We start from the raw sequence: 17280 nt of genomic DNA on the forward strand, positions 1-17280 counted from the left end.
AGAGAAAAGATCTATCTGGGCATGCTGGCAGAGGCTACAATATTAGCTCTTGGGAGGTGGAGAAGGAGGATCAGAAGTTCAAGGCCATCGTTGACTACAGCAAATGTGAAGCCAGAGTTGTAAAAAAAAGAAGTAAAAAGAAATGGTTTTTTTTGTTGTTGTTGTTGGTTGTTGTTAAATGCCTAAACCATGCCCCCATACCATCCAATGTTTCCTGAAATCCTTCCCAGTGAAGTGGTCTCATCTCTCCAGTTGGTTTCCGGTCTGGAATGCTCCACTTGATGCTGTTTCCCTTCCCCATGTCTATTCACAGTTCCCAGCAGCCCAGCAGCCCAGCCTCCCCAACAGCATCCCTCCCTGAGCTGCTGGGTGGTTGGCACACAGAGCTGTGTTTGCTGTAACTGGGGGAATGGGTCCGACCCTCTATTTTGAGGTGAAACACCAATAACCCAGACAGGTCAAGGTTCTGGCCACAAGACTAGCAGACGTGGGTCTCTTGGTCCTCTGCCCAGTCCACTACTCAGCTTAAGTTCTCTTGCTAATAATAAAAACATAATTTATTGATGTGATAACCAACTCAGCCAAGAGCTATATGATTTGTAGCGACAACCAGATGGTCCTTAATAAAACATAATATAAGCAAAAGCAGATGGCATTTAAAGGATCGTATAAACCTGTCTGGGAGCCATAGAAAGCACTTTTTCTAGACTGCCTAATAATAGGGAATTATCAGACAAGTTATAAAGAGGAAGCTGGTTCCAAAATGTAGGAAAATGTTTGGTTGTTGCACATATTGATAATAAAAAAAAAATTTTATCCCAGATTTTTTAATTCTATTGATTGTAGTCAATTTACAAGAAATGGTGGAGTCATCACTAGAAACAAGAGGAAGTGCTTAGAACTCTTTCCTCTCTTGGAATTTCCTCTAAGACCACGCTATACCTTTCTTCCTGCCGTTACAGGAAACCCAGTGTCTAGAATTCATAGAAACGTCTCCTTTGGTTGCTCGTTCACCTCTTCTTGCCTTTTTTTTTTTTTTTTGTCTGTCGCATTGATTGGCTAGTATTTTGTTTTGGATTTGTTGTTGGGTTTGTTTGGGGAGGGAGTCTTGCTATAGTGCATGCTAACCTTGAACTCTTGATCCTCCTGACTGCTGTGCCATAAACCTGTGCTATCAGCCCAATCAAAATAATGTACTTTAATATCAAAATGGGACACAGTAAATCACTTGAGTGGACCACAGGGCTGCTCTAGGAGTCACTATCAGAACTCCGTAGAATTGAAGAGCTGGGAAGATGTTGTATGCTTGTGGTCCACCGTTCAGGATCCTGAGGTAGAAACGCTCAGAGTCAGGGCTAGCCTTGACCATATAGAGAAGTGGGGTCCAACTTGGGCACCACAGGAAGACCCAGTCTTAAAAACAAAACAAAAACACTGTGTGCAAAAATCAAGGAATAACCTATTTTGAATGGTTGGATCTTAATCAGCAGGAAAGTAAAAGGAATTTAAAGATGTTTGATTCATCCCAAATCTACCTATCAGGTAGGAGTCAAAAGTTCCAGTATGGACTATGGCCTAGAATCAGTTTTGCCAGACTCCATCATTCCCTTTGTGTTGTTTTGTTGTTCTGTATTGTTCTTTTCTGATGGTCTCCTCTTTAGCCCATAAAACCTTGGAACTTGCTATATAGTTCAGGCTGGCCTGTGTTTACATGGCAGTGCCCTCTTGCCCATGTTCACAGATCTGTGGAGACCAAAGGTTGATGAACTGTCTTCCTCCGTCACACCCACTTCATTTATCTGGGCAGCCTCTCCTGAAGGACCCGGAGCTTGCTGCCTTGGCTACACTACCTGCAAGTTTCCTCAGGCACCTGTCTCCACCTCCCAAGTGCTGGGCTGCCTGGCTGCTGTGTTCTTTCCGGCTTACTTGTGGGTGCTGGGGTCTGAACTCCAGTCCTGCATTTCCATGTCAGGTACTTTATTCACTGGGTCATTTCTTCAGATTCTTGCTTTGTTTTTGAGGCAAGGTTTCGTGTAGCCCAAGGTCACCTCTGATTTGATATGTAGCCAAGGCTGGCCTTGAACTCCTGATCCTTGCCACCACCTCCAAGTGCCCACACGCCTACATTGTTTATTTGGTGCTGAGGATGGGCCCGGGGTTTCTGCATGCCAGCCAAGCACTGTACCAACTGGGCTACATCCCTAGGCCAACGGGGATGTCTCACTATAAGTATTGCAGTATGACCTCTCTATGGAATCATAGAGATATCATAAATGTTTCAACTACTTCTAGTTCCCGGGAGGGGATGTCGGCATTCTCTGAGGGGTGGGCTTTGGCTTGAGAAGGAGAGACCTCACACTTTAGCCTGCCATCTTGCCTTGTGTGGATCCTTCTCCTAAAGGTCCTGGCCTGAGGCAGGTCTTTGTGGGACACTGGAGCACATCTATCCACAGCTGTTCCTTCCCTGGTGAGGACCGGGTTCTTTTTCAGCCCTTGAGCAAGCCAGTTGTAGGCATGTGTTCAAGTGCCCAGGGAGTCCTCAGTGCTCTTTGCAAAATTGAATAGAGATCTAGGGCATGGACATTAATAACCTTAGTCACTATTTATCAGGATCCCAGTGAGTGCCCAGCAGTGGAGCCCAGGGACCCTGGGAGTTGGGTGTTATCATCTCTGCAGACGAGGAGACTGGGGCTTGAAGGACCAGAGACAGCGAGCAGGCAGCTCAGACAAGACTTGTGTGACTTCCAACAGCACAGCCTCATCTCAGTCAGCATCCGCACTGGCATTTGCTTTTGAGGTCATTGGGGCTTTCCTTATCTCTAGTATGAGGAAGTTGGCCAATGAAGGCAGAGAGCAAAGCCACTTGAAATCGGAAGTTCCTGGGTGCCCATTTCCTGCTGGCTGCCTAGATTGCCCAGACAAACCAGGCTCACTGTGAACATGCACATTCCTTTGAGGAGAAAGAAAAGCTTGAAGATTCAGTGTGACAATAGGAAAAGATGCTCCCTGTCTACCAACAGTGAAGAAAATCAAAATACAAACAACAACAACAACAACAACTCCTTTCTGTGTGCTCCAAGGTGCACAGGTAAGGTATTCAGCTCCCGGAAATGTTATCTCTTCCACTGCCCACACTAACAAACATAACTGGCTGGTGTGTTTACAAGGCAATCAGGATGGAGTCAAATGCCAAGATAATTTTTCCTTGCCAAATTACTTTCCCATTGCAATTAGCCCTTTTAGGGGCCTTACCAAACAACAACTATGCACACAATTCCCTCTGTCCCCCTCCAATTATAACCCAGCTAGGAAGCTTTATTGGTAATAAATTGTTCTAGATGAAAAACACCAGCCCCTTGCCTATGAGAGCTCCAGTGTCTCTCTACACTCTCGCGATTCTTTAACCAGGCAGAGAAGTAAGAAAGGATCAGTTTTTAAGAAAACAGACTTTTTATACAAACTGAAGCTACATTGTTTAACTGAAATCAGCCCAGCTGTCTGGGCTGTCCCAGATGGGCGCCCCATGAAAGCTGAGGCAGCCGAGGCTTCTTTGTCCTCAAAGGCATTTTGTAGCTGCATTTGCTGCTGTCTTTTTACAGGGTTCACAGACTAATAAATAAGCGAGTAGCCGGGCGGTGGTGGCACACAACTTTAATCCCAGCACTCGGGAGGCAGAGCCAGGCGGATCTCTGTGAGTTCGAGGCTAGCCTGGACTACAAGTGAGTCCCAGGACAGGCGCAAAGCTACACAGAGAAACTCTGTCTCGAACCCCCCCCCCAAAAAAAAGCGAGTAAATAAACAAATAAAAATTTTGAGGCAGGGTCTCACTCTGCAGCCTTGGCTGGTTGGAACTCATTGTGTGGACCAGGCTGGCCTCTAATTTTCAAAGATCCACCTGCCTCTTCATCCGGAATGCTGGAATTAAAGGCTTGTGCCCACACCTGGCCTTGCCCGCCTCCTTTGCAGTTGTTAGGGACTGTGGGCCTAGCTGCTGGCCTCTGTAAATAATGAATGTGCCAGTTTCATATACATCTGTCATGGGGAGAGGTGGGCAGGGAGCCAACAGGTCCTCCCTTAATGCCCTCTGCAGCTTCCCATGGCAGAGCCTTCCTTCACAAGCCCAGTGTCTGAAGAACCCACCCTCCCCCACCCCCAACACCTGGAACCACCTTAGGTTACTCCCTGAGCAAATCATGAGCCACCATGCACTTGAGTCTTTATGATGCAGCAGGGGTTGATTTTGCTGCACCATACCCTAATTTCCTTTTCATGGGCAGTTAACCTTTGTTCTTCTACTGTGCTACACACCACCGCCTGGAGTTCCCCCAACGCTGCACCCCATCCCTTCTGTTTTTGCCAGCAGAAGACTGCAAAGCTCTATGGACATGGAGAGCCAAGACCACATTCGCCATGTTCACCCTCATGTCCTCAGTGCTAGTACACTGCTTGGCATTCCAGGAGATCAGGAGATGCCACACCAAAACATACCAAAATGAGCCATAATAGTTGTTTTTGAGCTCAGGGCAATCAAACAGCACCAGGGAGACAGCTCGTCTATTCTGCTTTTCTGACGAGCGGAGGATACGAACTCTCCTCTAGTGGTGACTATCGGAGACTCGTGAGCCCAGAGCTGGCATGGGAGGCGCCTGGAAGTGAACCTCCATGTGCTTGGTTTCCCACACGGGCTCACCTTGCCACAGTTTCCCACCTTTGGAAACCTGCCATGGCCTGCCTCGGTTCTTCTCTCCCTACAGATTTACTGTTCTCTGTGGAAGACGCTATGCCAGGGGCCGACGGGAGGGCTCAGTAGGTGAGAGTGCTCGCTGTTCAAACATGAGGACCCGAGTTTGAATCTCAGGCACCCACAAAAAAAGATAGCGCTGGCTTTGGGTGACTACAAACCCAGCATCAAAGGAGCAGAGAGGAACAGATCCCAGGAGCTTGCTGGCCAGGCAGCCAAAGCATCAAGTCTCTGGCTCGAAGAGAGACTCTGCCTCACACTAATGAGGCAGAGAGCAGAGAGGAAGACCCTCTGTGTCCCCTTCATGTTCCCCTGTGATTGTGTGCATTTTCACACCCATGCGCATGCACTATATGTATGGATATACATGTATATGGCACACACGCATTTTTATATTAAATTTTATATTTAGTGTGCTACACACTAATACATTTGTGTGTGTGTGTGTGTGTGTGTGTGTGTGTGTGTTTCTCTCTTGTTAATCTGCTTTTGTTACAAGGATTCTAAGTAGGAACTAATGGCTGAGGGAATCTTTAGTCTCCCCTAACGCCCATGGTATATCCCTAATAAACACTTGTCAGCAAGATGCTGCCTAAATCCTAAGTGCTGGATCTAGAGAGCCTGAGTGCTGAACGTAAGCACTGCTGACAATAACGGGCTGGGGGAAGTTTGCATGGCTCTGAGTTGTATTGCTTGGAATGTTTCTGTAAATCCAACATCTGCTGGATGACTATTGGTCTTCATTACGAATTTCTTCAGTGATGATATTTGTTGTACATGAACAATAGATAAAAACAGAAATTTTCTTTTGTGTGTTTAATAAAACCAAGACTTAGATTGTAACATTATGAAAAGGCATTGTGATTTCCCTAATGGAGAGGTAGAATGTCATTCTTCTGAGTGTTTGTTTTCTGTGGTGATATTGTGCACTAATTATCTGGGATCAGAGGACAGAGCCAGCCACTAGATTAGACCTAGAGGCCAGACAGTAATAGGACACTCTGGAGAGATGGATCTCTGTGAGTTCAAGGCCAGACTGGGAACAGAGCTAGGCGTGGTAGCACACACCTTTAATCCCAACATTTGAGATCTCATGCCTTTGCTTGGGAGGCACACGTGCCTTTAATCCCAGGAAGTAAGATGGCAGGGTAGAAAAGGGTATATAAGGAGAGAGGAAACAGGAACTCACTCCCTTAAGGCTGATGATTTTGTTAGAAGTAAGAATGTGGCTGGCAGCCGGGCAGTGGTGGCGCACACCTTTAGTCCCAGTACTTGGGAGGCAGAGCCAGGAGGATCTCTGTGAGTTCGAGGCCAACCTGGGCTACAGAGTGAGTTCTAGGAAAGGCGCAAAGCTACACAGAGAAACCCTGTCTCAAAAAACCAAGAAAAAAAAAAAAAAACATGGCTGACTTGTTCCGTTTCTCTGATCTTTCAGCTTTCACTCCAATGTCTGGCTCCAAGTTTTCTATTAATAAGACTGTTTAGCAATTTGTGTTACAGTATTCCTCCAAAATCCATATGCCTAAGTGTAATTAGCCATGTGATAACATGAGGAGGTGGGGGGTTGATAGGTGATTATATCCAAGAGTGGTACTGTCTACCATGTGACAAATCATCTAAGAACCATGAAGCATTTTTAACAGGCACAGAATCTGCTAAGCCCTTGATTATGAACTACGACAAACTGTGAAAAAACAAATTTCTATTGTTTATAATCCATACAGTCCATATTATTTTATTATAGCATCCTGAAGGATTAAATATTGGCGAAGCTATTCTATACCTTTCAGACCAAACCATTACCCCATCAGCAGTTAAAGTCCTTAGAGGGACCTCAGTTAGTGCCACATGGAACTGAATGGTTGTGTAGCTGCCCTGCCCCAGGTCCCAGCCTGTAAAGCTGGGAGCTATAAGAAGTGATTAAAGCTACAAAACGAAGCTATTGATAATTGAGGCATCAGCTTACTCTGGGGTAGAGCCGGGAACACCCAGTGAATAGTAGAGCATTTAGCAAGATCTGCAACTTGAAACAGTTATGTGATGAATCTTCTGAGAAGCAAAATACTTGCCAACAATAAGCACCCCAGTCTTTCTCCAAGAGTTCCCACACCCCCTCTTCCTAACAGAGCATACTGATGAGAGTCTGAGATTAGAATCTCATTTTGCTTTGATTGTGGTCTCTGAAATATTCAAATAAAGTGATAGCAAGAAGCACAAGTGTAATTAAAGAATTAAAGTATGGGGCTGGAGAGATGGCTCTGTGTTAAGAGTGTATCCTGTTCTTGCAGAGGACCAGCGTTCGGTTCCAAGACCCACGTTCTGAATGCCATGCTCTGTACCTGAGTTAAACTCTGACATTACCCCAGTTTCTGAAGTCTCACTCCCCTTGTTTAACTTGAACCCAAAGTTGGTTATGAGGGTTAGATAAGTTTGTCTTTACATGTAAAGAACTCACAGCCATGCCTAGAGACAGTACCTAGAAAGTGTCACCTCCATCTCAGCTGCTTATATCTCCCTCTGGCATTTAATGACTAGCCACTGCACAGAATAGGAAGAGTGAAAAAATTTGAAGACAAGAAGGAACCATTGCTTCAGAAACTCATGTGGTCTCAGTTTCAAGTAGTGACCTAGTTAGAGGATGAGCCATCAGGGTGGGGACTGCTTGAACATGGTGTTATGAGGCTGCTCAAAGGTTGATGCTCCAGGCCATGGGGCAATAAGCTATGATAACAATTAAGTTAACAAGTCTCTTACTTGACTTTGTGAGGCTAGAACAGAATTCCTGAGACTGGGTAAATGATACAGAACCCAGATTTTATTTCCTCCGGTTCTGGAGACTGAGAAGTCCTTGGTCAAGTTGTGCTAGAGAACCTTCTTGCTCAGTCATTCTAAGAAAAAAGGTGGAAGGAAAGGGAAGAAGGGGGCAGGTGGGATGGGGAGGGGGTGGCAAGCTCCTTTGATAGGAACCAGTTTCCATGGTAACCAACCCACTCCCTTGTCAACAGTATCTGAGGGCAGAGCCTTCATGTCTTAACCACCTCTTATGGGCACCCCCTCTCAACACTGCCCAGACTTAGACTCTGGGGAACACAGTCAAACCACAGCATCAGTGTATGATTTTATGAACCCAAAGGACCAATGACAGATTTTAAAACTCTCTTGACCAGACTAGAATAGTGACTTTTCTTTCCTTTCTTTTCTGTCTTTGCCTTTCTTGCCTAGTCACATTGGCAAAGCATAGGACCAGAGGGGCAACTCTGGCAATTTCTATTACTCATTCATCCGATACCCACTGTCTACAACTCCCTTATGCATATCAATTACAAGTGGGGAGCTGGGGCCTTCAGGATGGGCACTGAATGGTGAGGATGCTCTGAAGCTTAACTGCCCAGGTCAGGAGGCAATGGACACTGATAAGTCTTCATCCTCTTACATGGCTTAAGTTGCTAGAAAGAAAATCTTGAAACTAGGTAACTTATGAAGACAACTTCATAATCCCATATGCCCCATTTGAGAAAAAAAATCTCTCATCTATCTATCTATCTATCTATCTATCTATCTATCTATCTATCTATCTATCTACTTATCCATGATTGTCTGTCTGTCTGTCTATCTGTATCTATCTATGTCTGTCTATCATCTATATCTATCCATCATCTATCTATCTATCTATATCTATCTATCTATCTGTATCTATCTATATCTGTCTATCATCTATATCTATCCATCATCTCTGTCTGTCTATCTATCTATGTCTATCATTTATCTCTATCATCTATCTATCAATCTATCTATATCTATATCTGTCTACCATCTATCTCTATCATCTATCTATCTATCTATCTATCTATCTATGTCTATCATTTATCTCTATCATCTATCTATCAATCTATCATCTATATCTGTCTACCACCTATCTCTATCATCTATCTGTCTATCTATCTATCTATCTATCTATCTATCTATTCTATCTATCTAATCTGTCTATCATTTATCTCTATCATCTATCTATCTATCTACCTATCTATAATATGCACATGTGAGCACACGTACAGGTACCAGTGCACATGTGGAGGTCAGACGATAACGTGCAGAAGTCAGTTCTTCCTCTGTGTGCGTTCTGGGGATTGAACCCAGGTCGTCAGACTTGAAGGCTGTCACCTTACATACTGGCATCTCACCAGTTATTTTCTAATCCAAGCATAATTTGCTGAGTATCTACTACGCAGTAAGTTTCAAGTTTGGAGCTGGACACAGTGAACAAAGCAAAGCATCTCCCTGTCCTCAATGAGATGAAAACGTAGGGAAGAACTGTGTATTATACGCGTAGTGATGTGAGGGCGGCTGGGGCAAAGGAGAACCGTGAAGTGTGTAAGGAGCTACAGAGGGTCCCTGTGGTCCCTAGTAGTATGAATGGCGAGGACAGGCTTTGTGGTGAGGTGATCAATGGAGAGTCCTCCTCTGTAGCCGCCTGCCGGGCTCCTTCCTAAGAAATGCTGTATTCCCTGAGTGTAAATCTGGGGACTGGGGGTCGGGGGTCGGATTTTCTTTTCTGCTGTTCACCGCACAGGAAAGAACACCCTACAAAGACTGTACAGCATTCTGCTCTAATCCCCTCCCTTGTCACCGCTGGTGGCAGGCTTGGTTCTCCTTCAGGGAGCTCACCCTCACAACACCAATCCCCAAGCAAGTGCAAGGGTCCCCAAGGCCAAGGACTGAGTTCCCTGGATGAACTGTAAGGCCACTGTGCCAACTCACACCCTACTGGTGGCATGACAGGGTGTGGGGAAGGTGGTGGGTGTGGGTGGGGTGGGGAGGGGGTGGGGAGGTAGGGGGTGAGGCGTCTGTGGTCAGTAGCCCACAGCTCATCCTCACCTCCCTCCTCTGGAGCAGCTGCTTCAGTCAAAGCCTGACCTGGGCAGTTGGCAACCTCCCCGGTATCCCCGGAAGGAAGAGAGGCAGTGTCTGTCAGCAGCTGCCTCCCTGCTGCCTGGAGCGCCTTTGCCTCTGCCGCCAGGGTCCCCGAGTCCGGGTCCAGCCCCGCCTCCAGCGCGGTGCCTCTGCTTGTGGCCCCGCTGAGACTCCCTGGGGCAGGACTGAACAAAGGTCCGGCCCGCCCTGCTCCTCCGCCTGAGAGTCCCGGGAACGCGCCTGCAGGAACCGAGCACGTGCAGGACCGAGCTGCAGCGCGCGGGTAAGTGGCGGCGGCGGGCGGGCGCGTGCTGCGGGCTCCGCCTGTGCTCCTCTCCCCTCCTCCCTCCGTGGTATCCCGGCCTGGGGCAAACTGTCAGCTCCCCTTTTCCCTGGGGACCCCCTTGCTCCCTCCCGAAGCCGGTGATTGGGGCACAATCGCCCCCCCCCCCCCTTTCTCCTCCACCCTTCAGCAGGGACAGCTGCTCTGTCCTGCCCGTAGTCCGATTCCGCCCAGGTCTCCATCCCATCCTTGCCTCTTCCCAGCATGCTTGTGGCCACCCGGTAGTCCTGGAATGTGGCAAATGCCGCTGGTGCTCTCTAGCACCCCACCTCATCATGTCCCCACCGTATCCATCGCCCATATCCATCCTTTGTCTTCTGAGCTCTCTCTCCGGTGTCTGGAAGGATCCAGGCGTGTGCATGTAGGAGAAGAAAGGCCAGAGGCAGGCAGAGGCAGGTTGGGTGCGGCCAGGCCTGGGGTAACTGAATCCAACCTGGGCACTGGACCCTTTTGCCTCAATCCGGAATGGGGACTGGGGAGGGGTTCTTTCCCTGGGCAGCTCTAGGGCTTTGCTGGAGCCTGAACAAAAAACATCCTGCCAGTCACCCACTCACTGGGAGTCTGAATGAGACTTGGGAGAGAAGTGAGAAAGGATATGTTGGGGCGGCTGGGCCCGGGCTGTCACGCCCCAGGCAGAGCTAGCTGGGAATTGAAGGCAAAGAGCTGAAAGGTTAGAGGAACAGCATCTAGATGTAGGATAAAATGAATCGTCTTCAACATCCATCACCCACAAGCACTTCTTACAAAGAAATGCTTTGGGGAGAAACTGGGCCCCGACTCCTGATGAGATCTGAGAGAGGAAACTGACCCAGACTGCCTGCCCAGGTTGCCCCGCTCAGAGGACGTGTCCACGGGTGTTCCTGTTCTTGAGCTCTGTGGATGCCTGCTAGAGAGGTCCCCGCTTTATGTGTCTGGATCTTCGCGTTTATCTTTGAGCTAAGTGTCCTGGCAGCCTGGTCTGCCCTTGAACATTCTGCCTCTCCCGGAACAGTGGTGGGATTACAGCTGTGTGCAGTCAACCACAGCTGCTTTTACCTTTGAAGATTCATTAAAACATTTTTTAAAGCCATCATATCCCCGTGATGACCAGGCTGGACTTGGATTTGTAATTCTCCTGTCTCAGCCTTTCTAGTTCCAAGTACCCACCTGTAGGCTGTACACCACAGCCCTGGCCTCCTCTGTCCCTAACAGTCTTTCATTTCCTCCACTCCACATCCTTTGCCGCCTGCTTCAGTCTGCCGGTTCAGACTCACGCCTGTCCTCTGATCATCATTTGTTTCTTTATTTCACATACTATTGGTGAAGAGATACGTTTTTCAAGGCAATGATTTTGTCTCCACCGTAACTAAAGTTGGCCTTTCCACACACACTGTCTTTCCCAGATGGATCATATGCAGCTAAATTAAAAAAAAGCTGACCAGGGTTGCAGAACGGATTGGTCAGAAGCACCTGCTCTGGATTCAAGGGGATCTTCTTGGCTCAGTACTAATTCTCTTGGTAGATACTCAAGGTCCCCTAGTCAAAGCTACTGGATTTGGACCTTGCTGGATTTTATTGCTCCTTGTAGCAAGGGGGGAATGTGGCTTGCCAGTGATTCAGAGAGAAGTCTTTGCTCCGGACTAGAGGCTAACTGTAAGGGGCGGGGATTCTGATTGCATCTCTTCTCAAACCATTGCTTGATGGAAAGCCTGTCAGGGCTAGGCTGAAGCTGGGGTTGGTCACGAAGCAGCCTCAGTTTACAGGCAGGACCGGGAGGAAGGTGGTATTGGCCATTTTGTGGTTTGGAGAGCATTTGTGCTTGGTCTGTAGTTGGTCATGGTGCCAGAGTAGTCATGGGTTTTTTTTTTGCCAAGATTTGTGATTATAGTGGTCTCACTCATGTGGATGCCCTGTTCACGTTCAGTGGGGGAACACAAGTCCACCCCTAAGCAGCACCAGGCTGGCTTCACAGGCGACTGTTTGTCAAGATCTTGGGAAAATTACTTAACATTTTTGACCTTCAGTTTCCACATCTGCAATATGTGCAAAACATTTGCTTCAGAGAGTTGGAGAGTAAATGAGGAAACACACAAAGGCATCCTGCTCGGCACCTGGCAATGAGCAGGAGCCCAGTACGTGTTGACCCCTGCTCTTTATTGGTGTATCCATTGCTGTGGTCTCTTCCCAAGAACCCCGGTCCTGTTGTGGCAAGACCAGAAGAAGAAACCTATTCCTACCTCTGGGAAACAGACAGGAGGCTACAGAGTTCAAGGCCAGCCTCAAACTCTCTCGCTCTCTCAAAAAAAAAAAAAAAAAAAAAAAAAAAAAAAAAACCAGAAGAGGAGGAGGAAAAAGAAGCTTAAGTAGAAAGTGAGCAAGAACAAGGTCCCTTGATACGCAAGGTCAAGTGTTCCCCGAGACTGAATCAGACCCACTGGCATGGTTCTCTCATACAACCGTCGCTCGACCTTAGCCATTCCTTTCAAGATTCCTTGTTCCCAGGAGCCAATGGCCAATATTCTTGGCCAACTCTGAATGCTGTCTTGCTTTCTTCTTTTCTGAAGAGTCCTCCTTTGTCCTTAACCACATCCACATGGGCTGCCTCTGCTCTAGTCTGCTTTGGTTGGGAAGCCCGCCAGCCAGCCAGGTGAATAAAGCTTGCCAATATAATTCTTAAGCTCTGGGTGAGGGTTCAGGTGAAGCCCTGTGGTTTTTTTTTTTTACATGCATAGCCCTGAGTCTTATTGTCATGGACTTCCAAGCTAGAGCATTATGGAAATTTGAATTTGAAGTGTGACTTCTGGTAGTTTGAGACTTAACCATGTTTCTGTGTATTGGCAATGTGGGGTCCTTGTATCAGGTTCTAGATCAGTGGTTCTCAACCTTCTGTTACACCCGAAGTTAACCTGTAAGCATCACCTGCCCAAAAGACCAGGTAACTTCCTAGGGTCCCGGTAGTTGGAGTTCTTGAAAGATAACACCTGTCCAGGGACCAGGTAACTTCCTGGGATTCTGAGAGTTGTAGCTCTTAGAAAATAACAAAAAAACCTCATGAGAAAGTGGCCTGTTGGTTTACCCGTATAAGCTCTGTCAACATGGATCTTGGGGCCATTTACCTGTAAAGTTTCCAGGTGATGGTCCTGACCAAGTTCCATGTTGGTCAGTATTTAAAATTTTAATAAAAGCTTGCTTAAATTTGGCCAAAATGATAGAACTGGCTTTTCTGGCGAATTTCAGGATAAACACTTCCTAATGCTGGGACACTTTAATACAGTTCCTCATGTTGTGGTGACTCCCAATTGTAAAATTACTTTTGTCACTATTTCATAACTATAATTTTGCTACTGTTATGAATCGTAATATAACTATCTGATATGCAGCCCACAAAGTGGTCGAGACCCACAGGTTGAGAACCGTCATTCTAGCGCCTTCGCTTATGAAACAGCTGTGCATGTTAGATCTCCGTTGACTAGTCAGTTTACCTCGGGTGATCGAGATGATTGTGGCAATGTGGGGCCTCCTAATGGCATGACGTAAAACTTGATTGCATTTGAATGTCTTCGCCTGTAGTTTGCCTGATGCCTCTGTTCATAGCAAAAGTTTCCAGGCTAGGCATGATGACATACATCTGTAATCTCAATATTTGGGAGACCGAGTCATGAGGATAGTGGATTTGGAGCCAGTCTGAACATATTGAGACTCTGTCCCCAAACCATTAAGAACAAACAAAATTCCTGTAACTGGGTGTGGTAGCTGGGTGTGGTAGCTCATGCCTGTAATGTCAGACTGGAGGGTGGGGGGAGGTGAGAGCTAACTTGGGATCACTGTGAGACCCTGTTTCACAAAACAAGCAGGCTAGAGAAATAGACGGCCCGGTGGTTAAGAGTGCCTAGTGCTCGTCCATAAGACCTGGGTTTGGTTCTGAGGCCCACTTCGGCTGACTCATAGTTGCCTGAGGCTCCAGCCCTGGGGGAGCTGAAGACCTATCCTGGCTTCCAAGGGCTTCTGGACTCACACGGCATACAAACAAGCACATACAAATATGCATCGTTGAAAAGTAAGATTATATGTAAAACAACAACAATAGCAAAAGCAAACAAAAAAATCCTAGATATAAAGAAAACAACAGCAGCTGGAGAGATGGCTCAGTGTTAAGAACACTGGCTGCTCTTCCAAAGGACCTGGGTTCAATTCCCAGTATTCACATAGCTGCTCAAAACCTTCAATAACTATAGTTCTAGGGGACCCAATGCCCTCTTCTAGCCTTCCTGGGTATAAAACATGGTACATAGTCATCATAACATGCAGGAAAACCAGCCATACACATAAAACGAACAAATAAAAACAATAGAAAAGCCAACAGCTTTTTATGAAAGAGAGAAACTTTTTTTAAAGGCTTGTAAGAAAATATCAGATGTTTGGTTTTCTTTGTATTGAAATAATGCAATCTGTGTCTACACTGAAATTCAATTTCACCTCCGGACTGCAAAGATTCTAAAGTTTGAGGCCATCATTGCTAATACAGACCCTGTAACACATTTTGACAGAGTCTGTAATAGCAGTTACATTGTTACTTGGACTGCAGAAGAAAGATGCTCTGGAGTCACAAATGTACCTACCCATTGTTGAGCAATCTCTTACTCAGGGTGCTAGTCTCCCAATCCAGTCATCTATCTATGAAGGAAATATTTAGTGGTATTTTGTTTGGTTGTTTGCTTTTTTGATATGGTTTCTCTATAGTCTACACTGGCCTGGAACTCACTATTTTCCCAGGCTAACCTCACACTCATGACAATCCTCCCATTTCAGTAACTATAGTTCTAGGGACCCAATGCCCTCTTCTAGTACTCCTCCCTTCATAGTACTGGGGTTACAGGATTAAGCCACCACATCTGGATGGCAGTATTTTTCAAATAGCAGAAATTGGAAAAAAAATAAATCAACTGCTGAACCACATATGACAGGAGCCAATCAGCAGTAACACACCCAGGGAAGGAGTAGTATGCAGCTGTAAACAAGAAGATGCTTGTGTTGCGTAATCTATAGATTATACCACTACATAAGAAAAACAAGTGTGAGGATGCACAGACTTTTACACTCGTATTTACACAAGGAAACACACAGATAACGGTAGAAGAAGGGTGTGATGGGCAAATCGGAGGAGAGCATGGCGGGAATGGAAGTTCAGGGTGCTTAGCATTTTTTTGGAGTATAGATTTTGGTGCCATATAAATTCTACCCACATGCACAGAAAAGAAAGTGCTAGCCTTAACTGCACCAGGAGAGCATCTTCACGGAGTCCGTGATTGGCCAAGCCTGGGTCTGACAGGCCTTCAGAGCAGCAGGCTCCCAGTAACTCCCTAAGCAACTTAGTCTGTCAAGAAGGAAATTGGCCAGGTTTGCTGTTCGAGGAAGCAGAAAAAGTCCCACTAAAAATGAATTTAAGTGCCCTCCCTTCACCCGCTGACCCTCTGGGGGAGTTGGTGCTGTTCCCACAGCTGGGCCTTCACAGCAGCTGGATTCCATTTTTTGTTTTGTTTTAACAGCAAGCCTGACATCAGCACCATAGAAAACCCTTTTGATGTGAAGATGGGTTTGTGAATTCCCATTCAGCTTGTTTCAGAAAAGAATCTAGAGACTATAAAAAAAAAATCCAACATCAAGGGCGAACTTAAATAGCTTGTTCTACCATCCGGATGAGTTCTCACACACCAAAGGGGAGACCCAGTTTTGTTCAAAGTTCTTTGTTTTGGGTACAACAAATCCTTCATCTTGTTCCATGGACAGCCGTGGCAGTTGCTGCCCTCAATTTCCTGAATCCATCTCTTGGTGACTGGCTGAGCCGTTTCGTCACCCACCACCTGCCTGGACTGTCTGGAGGACGTCCTCGTGGGTCTCCTATCCTGTGTCATCATTGGTCACCCAACCACAGTTCTAGTGCATTCACCAAGCCTGCATCTCCCCCCTTAGGATACTGACAGTTTAGAGTACCATAGGTTTGCATCCGTTTCTAAGCTGTTTCTCTCCTACCCACTCCCTGCTTGCATTTATGGATTGTGTGTGTGTGTGTGTGTGTGTGCGCGCGCGCGCGCGCGCTCGCGCACAGCTGTGGAGGTAAGAAGAAAACTTACAGGTGTCCGTTTCCTCCTTCCTCTCTGTGGGCCTTGGGATTGAACCGGGATCGTCAGATCTGCAGCAAAGCGCCTTTGCCTGCCCTCACCTCACTGTGTGGTTTAGAAGACCTAAGTGACTTTGCTGATCCCTTTGCTCTCTGGTCACACCCTTTCATAGATCTTGCTCATCTGACACTCGCACAGGGGTATATGGACCTTCAGGCTCTGGTCCAGGGGACTTCCCTGCCTGTTCCTGTCATGTCCCCATTCTGGAACTCTGTCTTACAATGCTCGTCAATCCCAAAGCCTCCTAAGCATTCTAAGTCTGTCGGTGCGGTGGCGGCAGAGCACCAGCGTGGACACTAGAAACTTGCTGATAGCCTTCCTTGCCTTCCTGGTCTCCCTTACACCTTGGCCCCTGCTTCTGTAAATGCTGCTCTGTCACAACAACCCTCACGGATTCTCCTTGCTACAAAGTGCAGCCTGGAGGCCACAGACTTGCCTAGCACACTGGGGCCTTGTCCGCTTGAATGGACAGGATTTTTCTGTTGTTCCTTCTCCACCATTATCTGCCAATAGTTACCATAAAGTAGTGTGTGTGTGTGTGTGTGTGTGTGTGTGTGTGTGTGTGTGTGTGTGTGACAGAGAGAGACAGAGACAGAGACAGAGAGGTCTACTGGTCTAGAACTCACAACTATCTTTCTGCTTATTTGAGTGCTTGGATTATAGGCATGAGTCACCAAACCCAGCATAAACCTAGTGGTTTTTTAAGTGCTTCAACCCAGAACCTAGTGTGTATGCAAGAATTCTTAATGAATGACTCAGTTAACAGTTTGGCAAAAGAATAAGTGAATGTTCCATTGAAGGCAAGCGCCTTAGTCATAGTATTTTGCAGGCCGTGTTCAAACAGGAACTTTGCTTCTCTTCTAAACATTTATTTTCACCCTGACTATACAAGAATCAGCTGAAGCAGCTCCTGCTTCATCGTGACGAAGGAAGAGGTGCTTTGCAGAGGTGGGAGAGCAGATGTTTCTGAAACCCAGGGAAGGCGAGTGGTGAAGAAAGTGAATCAGACAGGGTAAAGTCTACACCCAGCTGTTAAACTCCAGGAGTGTTGGAGACCAAGGATTGGCCAAGTTCCAGGGCAAGAATACAGACAAACGCCAGCTCTTGTCATCAGACGTGTTTACTTG

At 46.7% G+C, this 17280-nt stretch overlaps 1 protein-coding gene and 1 pseudogene across 1 annotated transcript in view; both read left to right on the forward strand.

Annotated features, from left to right (window-relative positions):
* The window catches only part of LOC114689781, a 110623-nt pseudogene extending 97112 nt beyond the window's left edge, over positions 1-13511 (forward strand).
* The window catches only part of LOC114689783 (gasdermin-E-like), a 48036-nt gene continuing 40393 nt past the window's right edge, over positions 9638-17280 (forward strand). Inside the window, 1 exon segment of the mRNA XM_028864213.2 lies at positions 9638-9935. The gene's annotated coding sequence lies outside the window, so the exon portion shown is untranslated.

The sequence above is a fragment of the Peromyscus leucopus genome, unplaced genomic scaffold, assembly GCF_004664715.2.
Source record: "Peromyscus leucopus breed LL Stock unplaced genomic scaffold, UCI_PerLeu_2.1 scaffold_137, whole genome shotgun sequence".
NCBI lineage: Eukaryota > Metazoa > Chordata > Mammalia > Rodentia > Cricetidae > Peromyscus > Peromyscus leucopus.